Raw genomic sequence first — 24,824 nt, forward strand, 5'->3', positions numbered from 1 at the left:
GGTCGTATCCTTGTAAATAATCAATGCAGCAACTGGGATACAGCAGGTAAGAGGAACAGCCTCTTTAGCTACCACAGCATCTCCCTTACAGAAAAAAACCCAAACAAATGATTAAAAAAAGTTTAAAAGCCAGTCAAGGACAGTGGGGCTTTCAGAGACTGAAACATGACTTATTTTGGAGCAAGAGCACAGCTAAGTAGACATACTGCTGAAGAAACAAGACAGGTACCACTCTAAAAGCAGCAATTAGTTAGCAAATGACAGAAGACTTCCACAGGTTATTTGATATGCTTGCATTTTTACCTGAAACCAGTCGTTTTTAAGAGGATCCAAATGCAGGAGAAGGAAAGAAACCTGACTCAAATAATAATAAAAAAAAACACCAAACCAAATAGCAAAAAAAAAAACCAACCAAAATCCCATAGTTGTCATGCTTATGACTTACATTCTCCAGACAGGAAAACTTTGGAGCAGCAAAAGCCTCTCTGCCCCTCACTTCACAAACCCTTGATATCATAATCACATTTTTAAAATACTGCCTTGTTGAACAATGCAGATTAAAAGGCCTAAGTAGTTCTCTTCTGTACTATTGAAAACCACACACCAGCACGAAACAGCATTTAGTGCATGCAAGGCCATTAAACTATTACTTACAGTGCAATAAATTGTATCCACGCAGATACCACTGTGACTGCTGAGCACAAAACTGAGGAAATTCCTCATCCCTGGCCCCTGGGTTTGAATGAGAGAACTTGAACTGCTCCTTCTTGAAGCAGGGTTTTGTCCTGAAGAAACACTGCAGTATCTCAGCTAACACAGCAATTGTCCTGTAATTATCATGCACACTTTACAGTCAGTGAAACAAAAGGGAACTTTCATTTCAAAAGTAGTTTTTAAGGCAAAAACAAGAGGATAGCTTTTCAAATGATGAGTGGGAAAGGACAAGGAGAGAAGATTCTGCATTTTTATGAGTCAGTAAAGGAGTGCTGAAACAACTGTGGCAGGGGATGGTCATAGGAGACCAGGGTTCATTTGCCACACCAAAAGTGAGTTTATTTTCATAGAGTTAATGCACTAGTCAACCACTCAGACACAGCCCCAAACAAGAAGGCAACCTGACAAGACAGAACAAGACACCCAGTTAGCTCCACAGTCTAGACAAAAACTTGCTTCTCTGAAGCTTTTCTATTTCCCCTTCCTCTTCCAGAGTTAAAATTGGAATGGTATCAGTTCCTTTCCCAAATGGAAAGCCCTCTGACAGCAAACCAGATTTTGAAGCTTTCTAGCAACTACACAGATCAGGCTGCCAGAGCTTGCTGCTTACGTGTCTGTGCTCAGGGCATCTGCAGGGTAGTCTTGGGATCAGAGCAGACCTACAGTTGGATGCTCTCCAGAGGTATTTTGGGAGAACAGAATCAAATTGCCACACAAACCTAATTGCCAAGTTTCCATCTACTGTTTCAGCAATTTGCTTGACACGTTTAATTTCAGAGGAGAGAGTGGTAGAGTAATATGTTGTTTTTATTAATATGTCCAAATTCCTTAGCACAGCATTCATATCTTTGGTATGGTGCAGGATTCTTTCAGGTTCTGCTTTTGATAACAGAAAACATTACAAATTCTTCATGCTGCCTGGAAAAAATATTTGGGTAGACTGAGTTTAGGGCAGTCATTGAGAAAGGTGCAAAGCAATATTCTTAAATGACGTAAACTACCTATCAAAATCTACAAATCTGGAGCAGAGAATTTTGGTCCTCTGCTTTCTTTTCAGCAGTTGATTCAGAAAGCCAACCTTCCAGGCACCTGCTGAACATCTGGTAACTTATTTACCTGATGCTTTCAATTCCTGTGGCCCACACAGAGCTAACTCATGTGGGAAAAGAAGACTTCCATGCCTTCTACCCCACAGAATTTAAGAGAGTTCAAATTCTGACCCCTTTTGAAAAGCCTGTCCACGATCAGCATGTTTCTATGCTCCCATCACCAACTCATTGTCCATCCAGCTCTTGCCCATTGCACCTCTCCATTTCCAAGCTTACAGTCATCTCACAGCATCCCAGAGAATACACTGAGATCATCTGAAAGCATCAATATGTGTTCGGATCATCTGTTAAACCCACAAGGCGTCCACTGTCCGAAGATCCATAAAGAGAGTCAGGGTGTATGACTTCCTCTTCAAATATTTCTTTTTAAAAATATTTCAGTCCAAATTCCCACAGACCCAGAATGTCACCTGAAGAGGACTATTTGCCTTCAGAGCTACATGAGAAATCAGGTTTTCAAACAAAGCTGAGCTATAAAAATACCAAGCTGCTTATACCTCTAGTTTCCATAATAGAGAAGAAGTACAATATTGTCTGTTACACACTGCACATGTAAACTGTTCCTCTTCAACATTTCAGAGCAAAGAAGTCAGTAAATTTTTAGTCTAAAAAGTAAGAAGAGACTATAGACCTCAAAAAAAAAAAAAAAAAAAAGAAAAAGCCATGTCATTCTGTAATGCTGTTCACAAGAAACAGGTTCTACCTTCAGGAGCCTGTCATGTGGATAATTAATTTTTTTTAATGTGAAAGGGCTGTATCCCAACACTGACTTTCAAGCCTAAGAGCATTTTGGTCTGAAGATGATTGACCATAGCAAAAAAATCAAGCTAAAGAGTGCAGGAAGTGGCTTCAGACCTTTTTAGCAACTATACAATTTCAAGCACCAGTTTGATACTAGGTTGAACATCCAAGGGCACAGGAAACACCAACTCTAAGTCAAAGAGGGCAAGTCACAGCTTACAGTTGTATAGAGGCAACAAAAATCCATTCTTCCTCTCTAGCTATCTGAAGTTCTCTCCTTTCTTGAATCCTTATAGAAGGGCATTTTTCTTCTATTCCACTTTACATGGGATTCCATGTAAGTAGAAATTCCACCTTTCACATTACTTTTTGGCATAATCTTCACACAGGAAGGTAGATTTTAAAGAGAGCTTGAGCTTGTAAAAACTGCACCTTCCTACTCCACTAGTAAGACAAAGTGTTCCAAAATCATATTCTGTGTAGTAACAGTAATTAAGATTTTACCAGTTTCCTCAGAGTTTTGCAGAGCCTGTGAAGAATCATTTAAGTTTTCAAGTCACAAACACCACTGGCCCCATCAGCCTCACAGACTCAAGAGTGGTTTTACAACGAGTGGGTCACACTTCCGCAGGCAATCTCCAACTCCTGAGCAAGAACAATGCTGGCCAGAGCTGTGATAATGCAAAAGTGACAGGCAGCACTTGAGCACAATCTGGTCAACAGTTACTGCTTAGAGATCCCATGAGAGCTCCACTAGAGATATTAGAGGAAATACTTTTGCAGAAATCCTCTCACAGGCACAAAGGTGGAGAAAGAAACAGCACAAAGCTCTCAAACGCTACTTTGCTTGCTTTTATACTAATGAGAGAAACCCACAGCAGCATAGACTTCAGCATAAGCATGAGCTACTCATGAACACTGCGGTCTTTCAGTACCCAAATACTGTCTACAAGAAATGTGGAGGGGAACTGTTTACAAGGGCATGAGGTGATAAGAGAAGAGGAAAAGGCAGACAGAAGGCAGAATGTTTAGATTTTATATTAGGAAGAAATTATCTACTGTGAGAGAGGTGAGACAGGTTGCCCAGAGAGGCTGTGGATACCTCATCCCTAGGAGTGTTCAAGGCCAGGCTGGATGGGGCTTTGAGCAACCTGGTCTAGTGAAAGGTTTTCCTGACCATGGAAGGGGGTTGGAATGAGATGATCTTTGAGGTCCCTTCCCACTCAAACCATTCTATGATATATACCCTGGGCTCCAGGCAGCTTGATCAGGTTAAGCCGCAACACTGCCCATGTTCCAAATACACCTTCAACAGCAGTGAAGACTGAGGTACAAACGCAAGCACAAAGCCAGGTGACACAGATTTCAACGTGATAACACAATTTCAACAGACATTCAAGCACAGCCCCAGTTTCCTCTAAAAATGAATGGTTTCAGTGAGATAACTCAAGCAATTAAACCTACACAAAGCCTTGAGTCATTTGCTGGGTCAAGATCCAGCTGATTCCAAGAATCTGTATGCAGGCTGCTTACCCAGAAATTAACCTACTGCCTCAGAAAGTGTTGCTTAATTTAGAAGAGTGATTACTTACAGCACCTGCTGCTAGCCTCGCAGCCCCATACACCAGCTTCTCCAAAATTAATGCTAAGTCTTCTAAAATTATTTACATAAGTCATTAAGGAAAGAACTAAAAAAACTGTGCTAAATGTAAAACATAACAATCAGCTGGGTTATCAGCAGCGATTGAAACTGTAATTTCCAAAGTAAATAGTGTGAGTTGAGGCAGCTTGAGCTGAAGTTGCACAGCCAGTCCTTGTGGCAGACTCCCTTCCTCAGCCAGGAACAAGCAGCAAACACCGCACAGGAGACACACACCAAACTGTGTATGTACATGACACACCACTTCAGAAGTGGCCCCACACAGCTCGAGAACCTTTGCAAAAGAGGTGTCCTGGCTTTAGAGCCACATTATCTGAAGGCTTTAAATCTAAAGCCAAACACACAATAGTCTTGCCATGCAAGCAAAGAGCCTCTAGCAGTAGCTGAGGACTGAGATCAGCAGGCAATGGAGAGAGGGAAACAAGAGAAGAAAGGAGAACCAAAGAGCAGCTTGATTCCCAAGCCTTAGCCCTTCTCTAGAAGTTTCTGTTCATATCTACAGATAGAGACTCTAAATAAAGTACACTAAATAAGGCCCTAACAGAATGCATCCAGGAATGCCATTGCAAACCCAGGCTCAGTAATTTTTGATCATTCATGACAACTAGCAGAAGGGCCCATAGACTGGAGGAAAGCACACGGGTCAATGCTGATATTCCAGAAGACCCAGGGAACCACAGGTGTGCCCATAGGAACCTCATCAAGTTCAACAAGGAGAAACACAAAATTCTGCACTCAAGGAGGAACAACCACAGGCACCTACAGGTGCTGGAGTCCACCCAGATGGAAAACACTCAGACAGAAAAGGACCTGGGGGTCCTGGTGGTCACTAAGTTGAGTGTGAGCCAGCAGTGAGTCCTTGCAGCCAAGAAGGCAAATGGCATCCTGGGCTGTATTAGGCAAGTATTGCTAGCAGGCTCAAGACAGATGATCCTTCCCCTCTCCTCAGCACTGGTGAAGGCACACCTGGAGTGATGGGTCCAGTTCTGGGCTTTCCTCAACGAGAGGCACACAGGACAGAGAGAGTCCAGCAAAGGGCTGCAAAGATGCTGAGGGGAGCATCTCTTCAATGATGAAAGGCTGACAGAGCTGAGAGTGTTCAGCCAAGAGAAGTGCAGGCTCAAGGGCATCTTGTCAGTGTCTATAAACACCTGCAGGGAGGATGCAAAGCAGACAGAACCAGGCTCTTGCCGGTGATGCCCAGTGCCAGGGCCAGAGGCCATGGGCACAAACATACACAGAGGGCCCCTCTGACCACCAGGAAACACTTTTTCACTGAGAAGGTGACCAAGTACTGACAGGCTGGCCAGAAAGGTGGTAGAGTCTCCACCCTTGGAGATATTCAAATGCTGTCTGGCACAGTCATGGGTAACTGGCTGCGGGTGGCCTTGCTTGATTACAGCAGGGTGGGCCAGATGACCTCTGGAGTTCTCTCAGCCAGTCTGTGATTCTGTGAAGACACGTACCTAAAGGTGTACAGGCATCAAGAAGAGCCCTTCCAAGACACAATGCAAACTCTTACCTCAATTTTAACTACTGAATGCATGTTTTATTTTGCTTGAAAAAATTGACATTTCAGTAGTGGTAGCTGAGATGCTGCGTGCTTCCTTCCAAGAGAAGGGGCTCAGAATTAAAGATGTAACCCTTTACCACACAGGTCTATCTCAGAGAAGAGTCAGCCCACTCACTTGTGTGCATACAAATTGGAAGCAATCCACATTTGGGGGGCTTATTTCTTTTCTAATCAAGACCGAGGTTATTTGCAAAAATCCAGCTGGGATCTTAAAACTCACTTCATGCACTCAGAAGGACTTTTTCAGCAGCTTGAAAATATCCAACAGTCTATGTCTGCTTCCTCCCCTGACCCATATATATCAAAGTCTGAAAGCCACAAGCAGCCTATACAGAAAAGTTGGCCTTTTAGGAGGTGGAACAAAGAACATAACATTCCTGTCTGAGTGCAACAAAAACAGTTTGAACAAGATTTCAAAAGGTCGCAGTCATTACAGCCTCCCAGAACCAGAGGCACCCAGATGCAATTCAAGCTACGCAGCTCATCTCTTTCAAGCCCAAAAGCTTGGCTAAGTTTGCAGGTCTTTTGGGGACACTAAGCAAAGCACCGGAGTGCCTCAGCTCCAGACACTGCTGCCTCAGAAGCCAAAGCAAGCAAAGTAAAACTCAAAGTACTGAGGCTTAGGAGAGCTGCGTGGGCAAAATATAACTTCACCCATTGCTTTGCAGCTGTGTAGCAGGCCCAGAAAGCACCACACTTCATATTATTCCTTAGGGTGTTCTTATTTCCTTGGTTATGGCTCATGTATTGAAGCATTTTCTAATCTGTACATCTTTCCAAAAGAACCCACTATCTGCTGTTTCACAATGTACAATGAATTAATGAAGGTTTGATATAAATAAATAGCCTAAAATTATTTTGAAAGAGAAAATGCACAAGAGTTTCTCCAGAAAAGCATACAACTCCTCCTTCCCCCACCCCCTTCCCCCACCCCTGCCTATACAAGAGGCTTATAAAATTTCAGGACCTTTTTCTAAATTTTAAGCACTTCACAGAAAATCATTCATGCATAAAACACTACTCAGTGATAAAACATTACTAATGTGCGTAGAAAAACAAATTCTGCCGGCTAACAAAGAATACCTGAAAGTGCACAGTAGCTCCACTACCCTTCTATAAACTGAGGGCATAGCTGAAGCGAGTTGAGAAAGGTCACACAGGTTTACAGCAGAGAAGAAACACATCTTCCAGGTTTCTGTCCTGTTCTGGTTCTGCACTTGCAACCCTCCAACCCTCTGTTAATTTTGGAATCGACTCCGGAGCAAGGCATGGAGCAAGGATCTGCTGCTGGAATAGGCTGCCAGGCAGAAGCTGCTGCAGCTGGTACCACTCTCAGTATGGAAACAGCTCAGAGAGCGGGAGGAACTGGCAGCACTCTGCCACCCTTACCCATCTTCTGTGCAACTTTCATAATCAGAGACATTGTCACTGCTCACTCTCTTTTGCCTTTCCACCTGAATGAGCCTCACAGATTTGCTCCTGATTTAAACTATCAAGGGATTACAACACTTTACCCTACCCCCTATAGGGCATAAAGCAGAGATTTGCATCACTGCTCCTGGCACAGCTTACAGGGCTCTTGTTCCAACCACCTATGCCAGGAATGGAATTTTCATGTCGCAGAATCATAGAGTCATTAAGGTTGGAAAAAAACCTTTAAAATCATCAAGTCCAACAATCAACCCAGCACCACCACCATATTCACCATTAAACCATGTCCTCAAGTGCTATATTCACACATTTTCTGAACACTTCCAGGGACAGTGACTCCACCACTTCCCTAAGCAGTCTGTTCCAAGGATTTATAAAATTGTTGTGAAAAAAAAAAAAAAAAGCCTACTATCTAATATAAACCTCCCCTGGCATATCTTGAGGACATTTCCTCATGTTCTGTTAAGATGAAGGAAATGGTCAGGCCTCTTTCTCTGGAAAAACATTTCCCCATCAGACATTTCTCTACAGCTTCTGCACTCTGAGGTGCTTAAAGCCCTCAGCACATCCCCTCAGACTGACATGACTGACATTCACCTTGTTCCCCACTTATCTCACATCAGGCTGAATCTGTTGATCTCCACTCAAAGCACATGCTCCAACCTATGAACTCATCCCAAAGCAAAGCACATCCAAGCTGTGACACGACCATCACATTCCTTTCTCTCTAAAGTGCACTAATTTATGTTGCTCTGCTGAACAGCTGAAGGACACCTATTCCCACAGGCTTATCTTTGCCCCACCTCCTTATTCATCTGTTTCTTCCTTCCCTGGGAGATTAGTGGCAGATGCCCACCTGGGGCTGCAAAGCCCCAGCATCACCAGTTAATTCCCATCAATTTTAACTTCTAAACACTTTTCAGATCAATGGCATGAACTGCCATTTCAATGAAGCATTAGGAGCTGAGTATTAAAACCCTCCTTTGATTCATGTAAGATTCTGGTAAGAGAAGCCAAATTTCTAGACACTCTCCAGAGCCAACTCTTGGGGCAGAAGCAGAACTAGAATAAAACCAACATTGTCCTCATGCAGTGGCATCATGCCAAATCTCTCTAGGCTTTTGGCATCAGAAAAAATTGCCAGCTACCACCAGATTCAGCAGGAATCGAGCTGAAGGTCTCAGCTGTGCAGTCTGTCACCAGTTCAGCTTCTTCAAACACACCGAGGTTCTGAGAACAGGAGAGCAAAACTATCTCCATGATGAGAGACTTTCTGAAAAGGGTGCTTGCTTCAGTCACCACAAGAAAGCAGCAGGTGCTAACAACATGACAGGTTTGACTCACAAACTTCATTAGCCTCTTTGCAGAGTTTGTGGTTTGGTTTTCATCTTTCTCTTTGTGCACAGTGAAAGAGACCCTCTCTTATTTGTATGCCCCACTTCCAATACAGTTCCAGGAACAGCTGAGTTTTAACACCTTTACCACATTTTTTCTTAACAGGAAAATAAATAAACAAAAGGCCACACGCACACCTTGAATTTTCCCTCCTTAATGGTACAGAAACATTTTACTCATCTGCTCCCTGTCCCTTCCAGGTTTTACAACTCTGAACAAATTTTAGCCAACAGCATTTGTTTGTGACTTCCAGCACCATTTGTTTTCTTTCTCAAAGATTCAGAGAACCATCTTGACTCAATCCCATTAGTAGTGCTAGTAAATTAGCAACTCATTTGGCTGGTGGGAATCACATTTTAATCATAACAGGCACCCCCCCCCCCCCCGTTCCAAGGGTAAACCAAGTGTTGCAATACAATACCCTGGCAACAGGCAACATGGCAGAAGTTCTGAGCCAGCAACAGGACATGGCTGAAGGGGCTCTGAAGCAGATTCACATCCCATTTGGCCACTCCACCACAGGGACAACCTCCTCAGGCAGAAGTGCAACAACCATCCCAGTATCTGCCCAGAACCACAAATTAGTGGCCCAAAATAAAGCTGCGAGGAGGCAGTGCCTCTGCATTGGTTAAATTCCTCTGGCTGTCAACCAGCTTGGAGCAAGTCCCACAGGTACAGAAAACCTCAGAGACTGGAATCAGGCCTCCAATCGGTGAGGCAACCCGAATTCACTGTCCTTTTCATCAATCCCTCAGGGCTGTTTTCACTCTCTCATGAGAATCTGGGATGTAGTTATGTAAAACAGATTCCTCACCCTTAATTAAAATAAAGTTCATATGCACACCCTGCTGAAGGCAGCATTAAAAAAAAAATTACTTCTATGAGGAATAAGTCACTTATAATTAAAAAAAAAAAAATCTCTCATTGTGCACACAAGGGAGTGTCAAACACTTACCAGCCACCTGGATAATTGCTTCCTGTGAAAAACTGCACAGGAGAGCCCTGGGGAAAGGAAGGGTCATGCAGAGATTCTTGCAAAGGCAAGAGTCTTGCAAAGTGCAAGCAGGATTTGCCCTGCACAGGTGTGCACAGGAGTGCCTGAAAGCCTGTCACCAAATTCTACCTATTCTGAGGCTGCAGTCACCAATTCTCCACTGCACTAGTATGGTCTTCCACCTATTTTAAAATCAAAGCCCATCATCTTTAATCAAAAGTTCCCTGTTTGTAAAAGCATGAGAGCTGACGGCTCATATTAGCTTTACCTGCTGACTTTGTGATTTAAACCTGTGTTCCTTCCTTTCTTCCCATATGGGACAGTCTCAACTATTTTAGTTTCTTCTTGGAAGGTAGCCCATTTCATTGCCCTTTCTGCAATGCCACTGTGCTCTGCAAGAGACGTGGAGACCAGAACTGCACACCACCCACAAGATACGGGTGCATTTTACCCAAGCCAAATGGTGTCATTCATCACTTTCCCACTGAGGATGGTGGCCTTTGTGGTTGCTGCTGCAGTGATGTTTCCCTCTCCATCATAAGATGTGAAATTGTTCCAATTTTTTTACTTCCTATTATCCATGTGGCTTTCAAACCACAAAAATGCCTTTCCTCCAATCTTAAAGAAGCTTAAGGTATTGACAGAAGTTTTCTGAAAATCCAAACATCTTATATCCACTTCAACCCTTCCTTATTGCCACCCCACAGAACTTGATGGGATTGGGAAGCAGGATTTTCATTTTCAGAAGCCACACTGACTTTCCCATTAACAGTTAATGTTTCTCTACATATTCAGAGATCCTTTCCATTCCTGGTAGCATGACTCTTTGTTGTGTTGTTCCCAGGATCCCCTCTAGAGCCCTTTTTATAGTTGGGAATCACACTGGCAGCTCCCCAGTCCTCTGGCACAGCGGCTGTCTGTAGTGATAAATTAAACAGCTTGGCCAGCAGTTCTGCAGTTTCACATTCAAGCTCCTCAGGATTCTTGAATGCCATCCTGCTCTGGTGACTTATTAACATTTCTCTATTTGATCTAATTTTTCCTTTAGTAATTATCTCAAATTAGTTTGTGGATCTATTGGCTACAAAAAGTGCACTGGACATAGGAACATCCCCAACACCTCCAGCAGTTAAGACTTGATATTCTCTGCTAATGCTTTATCATCTTCAGGTAGCTTTCTTACACCTTTGACATCAAGCATTCCCCAAGATACCCAAATCTTATTGGATTATATCCTCACACATAAATATAATATTATATCCACTAGGACATAAATAAGAGATGTCCTAACATCTCAGAAGAACAGTCCCAAGACAGACTGTTTTACCTACCTGGTGTTCCCCTCCTACCAACCTGTGCCCTGGAGCAGCTGTCACCCTGCTTTTCCCTCCTGGTCAAAGTTTCAGATACCACAAGAGATCAGTGAGATTAAACTGTGTCACCATGGCAGCCAGCTGTAAGGCAGGGTGGAGATTCAAGCACTAACAATCCAAGTTTGGGACAAGAGCTATCGAGGCCTAAAGCAGGGTTTCCTAAAGCTCCTCCTGTCTGGGAAGGCTGGCACAAATGGGAAGCAGCTTTTGTGTGATGTGATGATATTTATAGATGCAAACCAATCTAAGGGGCAAACAACTGCAGATTTTAGTGGTTTACCCTTACTGAACTACTAAAGCAGGTACCTTCCTTGCTGCCACACAAAGTGTTTCTGTTCCTCAGCAGCATGTCCCTGTGACACTCACAAGGTTCTATGAAAATTCTCCTTTTGAATGAGGCTGTGTGTGAGGCTACCTGCCTGTACAAACACTTGCAGAGAAGAGACTCAGTTTCTTTCTTCCACGCCCTCCATTCCCTGGCATTTATACCCTTCAGAAGCCCATAGCAGTCCTGCCCTCCCACTCATTTTATAAAAACTACACAAGTACATAGCTTTTATCTTCTCTTGCGTCAATCCCTCCAATCCCAAAGTCACTTCTGTTGCTTTCCTTCAACTTCCTTCTGTTTATCTACTAGAAAGTAACAAAGATCAAAGCCACCATTACATCACAATAAAAAAATCCCCCCACTCTTCACACTGATTAGCAACATCAGTCCCAATTTTCAGAAAGATGTTGAGGAGTTTTTTAAAATACTTCACCAGCTTAGGTGCCAAATCCCAACAGTTTCCGAGGGAATCAAGCGCCCACGCGCTTTCTGGATTCCCACTAGATGCCTACCCACATCTTTTAGTACGTAACCACATGAAACACTACTTTTGTTCTCAAGGTTAGGCTCTCAAGTGCTGCTAAGACAGTCCCTGAATGTTCCCACTGAAACACACAGGCTACGGATAGAGTTATGCCTCCTGGTTAGGGAGAGGAAAAAAAAAAAAAAAAAAAAAAAACGGAAAATAAAAAGAAGAAGGGGGCAGGGGGGAAAGACAAGAAAAAGGGGAAAAAAAGAAAAAGCCCTCCACAACTTTTGGCTTTTGCTACTTCATGCCAGACAGATCTTACCAAATACCTGCTGCACAGTTCTTGCCAGATGAAAGCTTTGTTTTCATCTTGGCTATGAATTCTGAGGCACAGATGTTGCTGAATTATTTCTATATACATTGCAAGGTATTCAGAGATAAAATTACATTATGCTATATCAGAAATATGCTTTCCTACTCCTCCAGTGCCTGCTGCTTCCCTGTTTGCCCTTTACACCTGTATGACAAAACTAAGCATATTATTTCTTCAGCACAGTTGTGTTTTATGCTCACTGTGAGCCTGTACTGCCAGTGTTTAAGAAGAAGGTGACAAAGAATCACAGCACCTCCATGAAAAAGCCATCAAACATTTGTACAACTCCTACACTATAGCACTTTGGCTATGAAGTGGAGGACTGCAAGGTAGAAGGGGAACAGCAAAACAGTAGGATTATTTAATTTTTTGAGACTGGCTGCTGCATTAGCAACTTAATTCTGTCTCAGAGTAAAAATATATCTCCAGCTGAACACCAGAAGAAGTTTGGGCCCAGCTTATAATCATTCTCTCAATTCTGAAAAGCTTCTCAAGAATACATAGAACACTTACACGACAAAAGACATTATCCAGATAGGTGATGGGAAAATCCAAAAGTGCTCTGCTACATAACAAATGAACCCACTAGGCAAAGCACAGAAGTCCCTACAGCATGGCAGGGATTACAAGAATTATTCCTCCATATGGAATCAAAGCAGGATTCAGAGCAACAGAACAATGGGATGGGGGAGAAATACATGATCCAGTCGTGATTTTTTTGTCAGGGTCTTTCTCACAAAGACATTTATTAAAGACAGAGAACCAACTAGAGAAGAGTCAAAATCAAAAGGCTGAGAAAGTTGGGGCTGATCAGCCTGGAGAAGAGAAGGCTCCAGGGACACCTTAAAGCCCCCTCCAGTACCAACAGGGGGCTACAAGAAGGTTAGAGAGGGACTTTTGACAAGGCCATGGAGTGACAGCACAAGGTTGGGGATGGACTTAACCTGAAGAAGGCTAGTTTTAGGTTTGATATTAGGAAGAAATTCTTTACTATAAAAGTGGTGAGGCACTGGCACAGGTTGCCCAGAGAAGCTGTGAATGCCCCATCCCTGGAAATGCTCAAGATCAAGCTGGATGGAATTTTGAGTAACCTGCTCTAGTAAAAGATTCCTTGCCTATGGCAGGGGGGTTGAAACTAGATGATCTTTAAGGTCATTTCAAGCCAAGCAATTCTATAATTCTATATGCACTAAGGACTTTCAGTTCTGCAGCATAAGCAGGTCCCTCAGGAGCTGACTGGGCAGGTGCTAGAGGTTCAGAGAGCTTGGGGACAGAGGGATGTAGGAACAAAATAAGCAAAATAAAAAGCTGTATACAGCAGGTATCACAACGGCAGAGTAAAAAGGCACTTACTTAAGCGTCAGTTCTGAGGAGCTGCTAGATCTCACCGTGTGTCTCACAGACCTTACTTCCAGCGCTCAGACCTGCAGGCAGCTCCGTGATCTTTTAATACTACACCACAGCTACAGTCACTCATACTGCTTTGCAAAGTTTCCTGCCAGGTCAGCCCACAGCCAAGTGCTGAAAGGGAAAAGCACCCTTGCCTTTGGATGGCTGTGTGCCACGATGAGCTCAGCTGTGTCAAGCTTCATCCTCCAATCTCAGCTCCTAAGAAACTCAAGCTAAGAGCACACTCCCAGCAGGTGGAGAGAGATCCCTCCTGTCCTTTCATCATGCACTCAGTCTCCAAGAAAATGCAAGTTCAGAATTATACTTTTAATGTTGAGTTGACCACATCAAAAGGAAAACAGGTGCCAATGACCACATCCTTGCTTTATAGTTTGGGGGAGGAGGGGAGCGCAAGAGTGGTTTTCAGAAAAAAAGCAAAACACAAGCTTCTTACATGCTAGTTGAGAAGAATCTTAAGTCAACCACACTCTCCTCCAAAATTTGTAGTTAATTCATTAGCAATCTAGAGCCATCACAGAGAGAGTTTTTATGCTGAAACTAGCACAAGTTATGTTTACAGAGAACCCTTTCCCTGCTCACCCCATTCATACCCCAATAAAAAGAAAAAATGCTCACAAGAGCCCCATCATGGAAGGGAAGCACATGAACTCATGAGAAAGGAGATTCAGAGAACAGAGATCAGGCACGCTCATCATCTTGGATTTCAGATGATTTACCTACAGCTACAGGAAGTGCAGATGGAACAGCATCTCAAGCCTTCAAAAACAAACAGAGCTACACCACACATTGGATGAGATCACCTTGTTGAAGTCACTGCTCCTCGATACTGAGCCAAAATAACAGGGTGGGATTCAAAAACCAACATCATCAGAAACACAAAGCATCCACTGTAATACTAAATTTAAAGCAGGTATGATGTAAAAAGCAGAAAGCCACTTGCTGCTCAGGTGAGATTCTTTTCATCTTCATGACAATTACATCCTAAACTGTATGTTTACACATTTAATGCTGCCATATGTCATCATGTGATGAAATGTTTTTGAAACAAACAAAAAAAGCTCACACAAACACTGTTGGTGGCATTTGGACTAGGTCCCAGGATGAGTAAGTATTGGATTAGTAGGCAGGAAGGGCTCCTGCAGGATGTACCTAGTGTTAGAAAGAATTGGCTCTTTAGAAAACACAAAGATCACCTAGAATAAAACTGATTATGTGAATTAAATAAAGAAAAAAATTATCTTGACGATCATCTAATGAGCTGCAGCAGATCAAGCTGAAAGCATTTCAACATTAGCATTTTTCTAAAGTAATAAATAACTTTAAATGAAGCCTTTGCCTGGAAGAAAAGACATTTTTGGTTGGACAAAGTAAATGACTAAATTCTTACAATTTTTTACAGCTCATCACTTCTGAATGTTTTTCTTTTGCAACTCAAGGACTTGTTTCAGAGGCACACAAAACAAATGAAAAGCTAGCCTTCTGAAGTCTACAAGGCAGTGAGATTTCTGATCTGCCCTTGCAGCCTTCTCCTGCCCTGACACCCCCAAATCACCTCTTCCCTGTGAGTCAACTGGAAACAAGCTTGGGAGGGGGGACTGTCAATATGAGCTGGCAGGACACTGTTTCAGCAAGTATAACTTGGATGTGAAAGGCAGAAGCCCTAACTATGACAGTGCAGTGAGTCACTCGATGACAAGTCACTGAGGCATTTAGAGATGGATTTTGAATTCTAACAAGTGACACTGTTTTCCCTCCTCTAACGGAAGGATGTGCCTTTATTGAACCTGGAATCCAAACACCGCCTGTGACCGTCTGCCTCCGTTGAAAGACAGCCGACACAGAGGAATACACTGTTGCATATTTTCTGTGTTGCATGAGAGCCCTGAAGGAATCTTGAATTGTTTGCTTTCTCTTCTTGAATCAAGTCCTGCTTTTGTCATTCCCAGCCCTACCCTTACCTCCTCAGCCTTTCTAATGAAATCTATAGATTTAAATATTTCCAGATATCTCATCGCCAAAACTACCTGCTAGATAGGGGAAGATAATGGGTTTGTTCCACTATCCAGTCTTCATCCTCCTCCCAAGCTCCAAAGAAGATGCTTTGTGCTGGGGTGGAGGACAAAATATTTCACCTCCCTGCTGCTCATCTGTGCTTGCCCAGTATTTTCAGGATCACAGAAGTATGAGGAATCTGTTTCTCATCTGTTTCTTATGAGCGGCCAGGGAAAGTAAAGATAGGCAGGAGATGAACAAGGTTTCTGTAGAAAGGCAAAAGGAAAACCAACAAACTAAGAAACAATGCTTTAAGAAATACGATCAAGGAATGAAAGCAGAGAAAAGAAACCAAACAGGAAGAATACAAAAGTTAGTTCCCCCATCCACACTTCAGTATTGTTGTCAGGGCACCCAGAAATGGCAAGAGACACAAGTCTGACACTGGAGGTTACAGCTCCAGATAAAATGCCAGTTTCATTTTATTTATACTCTTTAAAATCTGGTTTAGGAATATATGCAAAGCAATTGAAGCAGGCCTGGAAATGTACTTCCAGTCTCACTTCTTCAGAGTCTTTTGGCTGTGGCATGGTGGTGGATGAGACCCCTGCTGATTGCTGTGAATATGGTACAGCCTTTTTACTCATTCTCTCTGCTACCACGGGAGTCAAAATTTAGAAGAATTTATAGCACACACAAATGTAAGAGACTGCAATTTTTCCCAGACACCTGATTACCAAGACATATAGGCTGATGCAACAATAAGAAATTATTCTGAGCCAGAAATTAAAATGCAAATTTTTATATTAGATCAAGATAATTGTGAGACAATACTTGTTGCTGGTGATGCAGTTTCCTCTCCTTCCTTCCTTCCCTCACAACTTCTCTGACTTTCTGTAGTGCTACTCAGTGAAGACTTCAGTGATTTTGGAGAATGCAGTTATAATGCTAGTAACTCACTGCTAAGAGGTAGTGGATACCATCACTTCCTCACCCAAAATTAGGAACTGGAGGCTCAAACCAAAGCCTCTGTGTGCTTAAATCTCTTTATTTAAGTCTTCAAGGCACATTTGGATCAAATTCTGTCATTTTCTCTACAGATAGGAGTGGGAGAAGTCTTTTTTATATGACACATATTTTTGCATAGCTTTTACATCTCCAGAATCTTGGAGCTTAACAGAAAGCATCAAACACCTTAACGCACACCCACAACTGCATACATTTTACCAAAGCACCTTACCAATGACTTTGATTATCAGTAAGGCGATGGTTTTGATGAAGGACTGTGTGGTGTTATCACCATTTCATTTCTGGGTCTCTCTTTGAGTTCAGCTCCCAAAGCTTTTTCGTTACCACCTGTGATCATGAGACCAGAGAAGCAACACTGGAAGTGAACACACATCTTATTCCAAAGTGGGACTGAAGATGAGCACAACAGCAGGGTAAAAGAGGGATGTGAGCTATAAGCTTGTGGTTAACGCTTTGTGGTTAAACAGGAAAATAAGCTCTCCTCAGCAATGTGGCAAAAAAATCAATCAAACTTTTGTAGAAAGAAGAAGTAACAACGACCACATCAATGAGAAGTGCCATCCACCTACCAATCATTCCAGGATCTTAGTTCTATGACTTTATCTTCCTCCAGCCTCTCTCTTGCATGGAAACTGAGTATTCCAGAGCAATTTCTCATTTCAGCAAGACTGGCCCCATGTTAGGTGGCTCAAACCCTCTCAAGCAAAGCTTTTATTAAAGATGGCATTCAAAGAAAAAAAAAAAAAAAAGAAAGAAAGAAAAGAAAAACCACAACAAAACAAAAAAGAATCCCACACAATACTTAGTAAAGCAGAAAAATTCACATTGGAAATCCAGTTTGCTATAATTGGCCAGTATTAGTTTTTGACCCTACCTAAAACAACATTAGCCCAATTAGACACTAATTTAGATCATTCTCAATAAAATAAACTTTTTAGTACTATGCCTGCATCTTCGAGTCTATTAAAAACACTGCCCTACCAAAACCAATGTTTTACTAAATAAAACACTGATGAACTTGGGCTCTATTAAAAGTTAACACATTCTGTGTTTTACAGAGGAAAATTACATTAAAATTTGTCTTGTGTAAGATATTCCTGAAAGGATAAGGACATATAAATTGTTCTATTTCCAGAAGAACTGCAAAATGTAATAGGACTTTGATAATTGAGTGCATTATTAATTTTAATGAGCTAATCAATATTGCATTTCGAATCCTGATGTGTCCATTTGCTGCTAATCCCTCTTTGTGCTGTACACTCCCTGGTCTTTGCAGCTGTTACCTGACAAATCTACCTTCTATTGCGAAGGGACACAGGAGTTCAGGCTCAGGTGACCAGTTTAATGAGTGAGAAAAGCAGAGGATACATTACCAGCCTGGCCTCATTTTTTTCCCTCCTCTACCTTGACACATGCTGGCATTAGAGAGCTCCATAACAGCCTCAAACACCTCACACAGGTAAGCACAGGGCCTTGAGATGAATTAATCTAACAGCTTCAGAAGTGTGCAGAGAATTGGGAAAGAGGGTTTGGAATATCCCTCCCTTCTGCTACTGTAGGAAATCAGGTTTTGCTTCACCCCAAACAGGTATGAACTCCAGAAGCACATGAATTCCACATCCAGCTGTGACTTCTATCCTCTCAAAGCATGATTGAAATAAGACATTCTTGAAATACCTACTAAAGGCAAATCATAGAATCATCCTGGCACAAAGCCTTCAAGTTGAATTTGGTTGGCAAAACTGCATAATGTTTACTTACAGATAGCTGGGGAAATTAAATACAAGTTTTACAAAAGGAATCACTTCTCTACTCTTTCCACAGAAGAGATTGGGTTAAGAGGCCAAGCCACTCTTATTTTAGGATCAGCAGAGAATGTGCTTTTGGGAATATGTAGGTACCAATAATAATCTACCTTGTGATTTCTTTATGCTAAGTAAGTGACAAGGTATTTTGCATTACACTACATGCAAAACGGGAGAAAAAAACACAAAACACATGATGCAAGCCACTGGTTCAATTAAAAATGTTTCTCACTTCATGAATAGAACATCAGCCCTGAGAAATGGGCTTTGCCTTGTAAGGGAAGCATCGTCTAAAATACTGGTGTGCCACTACAGTCATTAAGAAAGGTGATAGTTCAAAGCCCTGCTGATGCTTAGAGTAAGTAACTCAAAGCTGTGCTGTGACCTTAGCAAGCCAGGCTGACAAACTGTCTCCTAACCTTTTGTATTTGATTTTCCTTCTCTCTGCTGCCACCTGGAAAGTCATCAAACGCCATCAGCAGCAAACCATGGACAGACACTGTAACTACACACACCAAGCTCACAAGGGCAGGAAACAAAGCCTTAAGGTAAACTTGGAAGATTTCTCCATTCCCAAAACACTCACAATCTCAATAGCAATTATTTTCCTCCCCCATTTTCCTTTTAGATTACAGGTGGACAGACTTTATGGAAAAAGAAAGGAAAAAAAAAAAAAAAAAGCATGACATAAGTCTTTATGTCCCACCTGCCTGCAGTACATACTCCCCATTTGACTTCCTCACAGCCCCACAGCTAAAGGCCCACTGAAATCAAGGAACTTTTTACAGCTAGATGTCGTATGCTTCAAGGCAGTCACAATATATTTTGTGTACTGTCTCTCTCACGCAGCAGTTGGGATCACAAAGGGCTACTTCAGTGGAAGTTATTTCTTTCCAGAAAGTACATTTGGTTACGACTTCTGCAGTCTTATGATTTGGCCCAATTTTCACAAATTAGGACCTTTTTTTCTACACCAGTCACCTTTTACTCTTCCTTTCTTTAAACCTAAGATGATACAAGGTTGCCCGATTCAGCACCACTTCTGACAGGAAGTAAGAAATAGAATGGCTCAAAGGCAGTTATACCAGCTTAAGAGTAAAACAAACTTGCTATATGGCAAGTCCAAAGAGTAGAGATTGCAATAAGGAAAGAAACTATGGAGGGGAAGTTATTGTTTAACCTGCATCTCAGACTACACACAAGAGATTGATAGTGTACAAGTGGAAGCCAGAACACTTGGATTGCCAGCCTGAAAGAGTGTATTAGTACACAAAACAGAACTGAATACTTGGACTTTTTCTTCAAATTCCCCTGGAAATCCACTTCTCAGATGGCTTTTTTTTTTGTTTCCTCTTTCCCCAACCCAACAAAAAAAATAAAATTAAGAGAAAGGGGGAAAGCTGCACTCCAACAGTGTTTTTGCTGATGGATTTGTTAGCAATGCTGCCTGCATCCCCAAAGTGAGAGGAGCAGGTAAAACTCCTCTCAGCTGCTCCAATATACAACACAACACATGGGAGACAGAGGAGACTACAAGAGGAATTGGCATTTTTAGAGTGCAACTCTCTGACCGATTTTAAAAATACCTACAGGAGGGTGACACAAGGCACATCTTAAAAGAGCCTTTTTCTCTCTGCAGATCATACTGGGAGCCTGGGGAGACATGTTCGGCTCAGAGCAACCATGTTTTGAGCTTGGAGCATCCATGTTTTCATCAAATGGATCCCATGAAGGGCCCTGAAATTGACATGCACCCCAGTGTCATGTGCCAAAAAGAAGACAGACCATGGAAGGACCCAAAGACATCCACAGCTCTGAGGATGTGCCTGAGGTGAGACAGGACAAAAGTCAGCTCCCTTTCCTGCACAAAGCCAGGAGCAGTCATCACCACTGGAGCACTCAGTGTTACCCCTCATAGCCACAACGTCCCATCTGCACATGGTGTGGATAACTGCACCCAAGGGCAGGAATTTCAAACTCGAACTTCAGTTTGCATAAAAACCTGATTAGTACAAGCAGCATTAGGTACTTTTAACCTATTCATTCCCAAAGAGCATCATGTGCCTAAACATCAGATAGGAAAAACTGATCCCTGACTTCTGTGCTACATCAGTGAGCACTGGCTGACAGTCACAGTTCTGCTGACACCAAAGGGAATGAACCTAGCCATTCCCATCTCTGGGAACAGGGGCGCAAAGCAGCTCCTCCCAGGTGAGAGCTGTGCAAGTGCATAACAAGAGTCACACACTGGACTATTTTTTCTACAAGAGCAAGCCCTCAACATCAAGCAGAACATGCTTACATTGTCCTCAATTCCTATACAAGCCAAGACATCAGGCTGAGAAAATTAGTTCGGCTCATTGCCAAGTATAGAAAAACACTCTTTGACACAGCACAATTCTGGTACACACTATTATTTTCCCTTCCCATAGAGGTAAAAAGCCAACAGTAGGCATTATTTTACCTGTCAGAGGGCTAGTGGCTGACTAGACTTTTAAGAAATATGGCTGATTTTTAGTGGTCTAGTTTCAGTCTGTGTCTTGCACATCCTCATCAAGACTGGTCAGTTCCTTTTACAAAGTCTATTTGCTTCTGGTATCTGCTGTTGACAGGGTGAACTGTAAAACCAGAACACTTTGAGGGTGGAGCTCTGGATCATTTCTGTATTTTTCAACTGAGAAAAGTTTATTTCAGCTCTAGGTTGTTCCGTACACTCTTAAGCATATAAGGAAATTGGATCATAGCAACAAGCTTTTGAAATTACAAAGCTTCCCACACCAAGGAAGTGAGACAGGTGCACAAAAGGGAAAAAGAAGAAAAGAAACCACACTGCAGTTCACATTTATAAAAAGACAAGACGCTAGTCAGCAAACTGGTGAAATTCATGCATTGGAATCAAAGCTGAGAGAAAAGGAGACGTGGAAAAGGATAATAAAACAGTTCTTTGACCTCTCAAGCAAAGAGAGCTAGCATCAGTTTTCAACCCAGTGCAAGCAAGGCAGTCAGAAACACAATAAACAAGGAATATATTTTCACTTGTGGCAGTTATATTGGACTTGTCACATATTTCTTCCTATATCCCCATGATGCACAGAAAAGTGTAAAATAAAAGCCTCACTTTTCCCTATTCTTCTTTTTCTGAGCAACATCCAGAGCACATAGTATTCCTCAGAAAGCAGTAAAAGCATTCTTGCTGTCATGCTACAAGAGCATTTTCTTCCTCAAGTTTATTTTTGGCTTTCATTTCCAAATCAAAGAATGGCAGTTATATCATCCCATTTAAAGATGCAGGACTCAAAAAAAGGCTAAAAAAATCACCTGGCAGTTTATTGTCCAGTCTTAGACTCCGGCTTTATTATACAGTACGGCTACGAACAAATTCTGCTCTGTGGCACAAGACAGGCAACACAGAGTTAAATAAAATCAGTATTTAAACATACTCAAATTCCCACCATACCTTCTGTTCCCTGTGCAGAGATGAGCTTCACTTCTCTGACTTACCCACAAAAAAATGCACAGGGAAAAGCAGTCTCCAAGCATCCAGTGGACACATATGCAAACTGTTCCACAAGGAGGAGTTTTTCCAGCCTTACCCTATAAAGCTGAGAGCAAGACCAGCACACCCACACTAAGAGATATTGGAGCAGCAGACAGGAAGATGCTCCCTGCTCGGCCAGGTAATGTGCACAGCACCGGGAAACTCCAGGTATGGAGAAGGGGAGGAGGTTCAGTGAAAGGCATCTGTAAGCCACTGGGCAAAGAGTAATTGCGAGCAAAGAAAACAAACATTCTTCCGTCTGTGCCCGACACAGCCATTTCCCCCAGCTACAATACCTGCTTTCACTTTGAAAATGGAAAGCGTGGCTAACTGAACAGCTTTTATGGTTATTCTTACACACATCCATCTCTCATCCATAATTACCACAGAAAGTACACGCCTTACAGCCAGTCCCAAGCAAAAGCCAGGTTTTGACACTTAATTATAAATCTTGCTTCTGAAGAAAAAAACTCCTGGAGGCAATGTGAAAATAAGAATCAAGTAATGCTCAGCAGGAGCAGATGCACCGTGACACACATACGGATGGAGCCAGCTATTCCCAACAATCATGAATTTTAAGCCCTCTGGATAACAAAAGCAGCAAGACCAGGGATTGCAGGCATGGGAGAGCTGTGGATTGGGGCATTTCCATGCACAGCAGAAGACAGAAGCGCTGCTGCCTCTGAAGTCTCGTCCTGCTAGTGCTGCCTCCTCCATCGAGCTCCAGGTGCATTCAAGAGCACCCAGAGGTGCCACCCATCTCCGATGTCCCTGCACTGCTCCCCAGACCCCAGGCAGAAGCCCCTGCTTTGAAGGAGGCCGGATTAGAGACCACCTGACGTTCCCTCCAATCTGAATTATGCCACGATCTCAAAGTTCAGCTTTGCTTTTAAGTACTTTACTAGCAAAAAAAGCCACGATTTCGTACTCACCCGCGGGCGGAGGGGTTAAAAGACAAGCTCCCACCTCTCCATCCCTCCTTCACCAGCCCCACAAAGCCCGAGGCTTCATCACCCCATCGCCCAGCATGGGTCCAGCTACTCAATTCTTTGTGCTGGCCCAAAGCGCCCGCCCCTCCAGCCGAAGCCAGGACGGGGTGCCCGGCGAGAACTGTGGGCTGAGCCCCGATTCCACCCCAACCTCTGCACCGGGACCTCAAACAGGCGGCCCCGAAGTGCTCCCCGCTCGCAAAGCCCGGGGGCTGAGAACAACTCCCTTTGTTAAATGAATGAGCCGGGGAGGCAGGAGCGGGGAGACAGGAGGGGGAAGGCAGGAGGGAGAAGGCAGGGTCAGTACCCTCTTCTAAAAGAAAATTTCAAAATGAGGGAGGAAGAGAAAGGCTGAAGAAGAACGCACTAGTCCGCTCAACCCCTGCGCAAACTTCCCGGTTACAAAACAAGCGAGGAAATCCCCTTCCCCGGCTCGGCGGGACTCACCTTCCGCCCGCCGCAAGGTGCTGCCCGGCTCTCCCCCGGCTCTCCCCCGGCTCCCCGCCCAGCCCCGCTGCCCACACCGCCCCTATCGTCGGCCCGGCGCCGCCCCTCGCACCCTGCCCGCCTTGCCGCGGCCATTGGCTCCGGGGGGCCCGCCCCGCAGCCCCCCTGCCGCCAAGGTGGGCAGCCGGGCCCGCCGGGGCGGGGAACGGAGCGGGGAGGGGGTGAGGGCTAGGGGGCAGGTCCTTCCCGCTCCGCTCGGCGGCGGCCGGGGCGCGGCATCGCAGCCGAGTGGCCCGCGGTGGAAAGTTTTTTTGGGAGGGGGGTGGTACCTTCGCGGCGCGGCAGATCGGGACCCCGGAGCGTGGTGCGCCTCGGAGAGCCGCGGGCGGTGCTCCGGCCGTGCTGCGGCTGCAGGCGGCTCCCGGAGCCCCGCGGCCCCGCCGGGCAGAGGGCGGGAGCGGCACTGGCCTGCCTGGGACGTAGGAGTCTTTGGTGATCACGCCATCAGCGGAGCTGCCACGCGGGGAGGGGGTCGCCGGCAACTGCACCCTTGGCGAGCGGCGCTGCGATGACTTTACTTCTGCTGCTCGTATCTGCTGCGCTATCGCGGAGCCGGCTCCATTGTGCCGAGGTCTGTGTGCGTGCAGAGCCAAAAAAGGCAAGAATAAAATGGGCTCTGCCCTGCTGCTGTGTTGCACAAGCCGAGGCGTCTATACCTTATATTGCCGGGATCCGGGTGTCCCCTCTCCCCGTGATCCAAAGCTTTCTGGAAACTTGTCACCCTAGTTAACGGGAGTTTTCGGCTCAGCGCTTGTGCTGTGCCTGGAAAGGAAAAGAGGAGGGGTTTGACTGCACGTACAGCGCAGGGCTCTCGAGAAGAGAGCACGGGCATGCTGAGGTGTTCTTGGACCGTGCTCTCTAGATGTGCGAAGGTGAAATGTTGAAGTGGAGCAGGTAGTTACAGGCAAAAGGGAGACAAGCTTTATACCGAGACAGCATGCCCTACACGCGACAGATTAGGACTGCGCTGCCACAGTCTCGCCCTTCCCCCTTGTACCAACATTTATCAGTTCCCGTGATAAGTTTGTTCGGGAGCTAAACCAGCAGAAAATTAACATCGCAAAAGTAAACAAATGGAGGAAGCGAGAATTCGAGTCTGGGACTGATAGGGAGAGTGGGAATGCCACAGAGCTGATTTCAATCAGCTGAACCTGCTGTGGAATTGCGCACTTGGAAGAACTTCCCTCAGTTGGATACATTTAACATTGGATTCAAATCCACGCACGCGGGCAGATTGCATGAGATCCCTCAAGCATCCTCTGCCCGTAGCCTGGTTGCAGCACAAAGGTTTTTATGTAGTTCAGGGTAATATGTATCAGTCCCATCACTTCAAAGACAGGATCAGACTGTGTCAAGAATCCCAGAGATACGTGAGAGTTTACAGGATTGCCGCT

General features: G+C 44.0%; 1 protein-coding gene across 11 annotated transcripts in view; it reads right to left on the reverse strand.

Annotated features, from left to right (window-relative positions):
• The window catches only part of PAK1 (p21 (RAC1) activated kinase 1), a 76,366-nt gene extending 52,173 nt beyond the window's left edge, over window positions 1-24,193 (reverse strand). The window contains exon 1 of one of the 11 annotated variants that reach the window (XM_038136512.1): window positions 23,700-24,193. The gene's annotated coding sequence lies outside the window, so the exon portion shown is untranslated. The other 10 variants (XM_038136432.1, XM_038136495.1, XM_038136528.1 and 7 more) reach the window with 10 other exon arrangements.
• Between the last annotated feature and the right edge of the window lie 631 nt (window positions 24,194-24,824).

This window comes from Motacilla alba, chromosome 1 (assembly GCF_015832195.1).
Source record: "Motacilla alba alba isolate MOTALB_02 chromosome 1, Motacilla_alba_V1.0_pri, whole genome shotgun sequence".
In the NCBI taxonomy this organism is placed as follows: domain Eukaryota; kingdom Metazoa; phylum Chordata; class Aves; order Passeriformes; family Motacillidae; genus Motacilla; species Motacilla alba.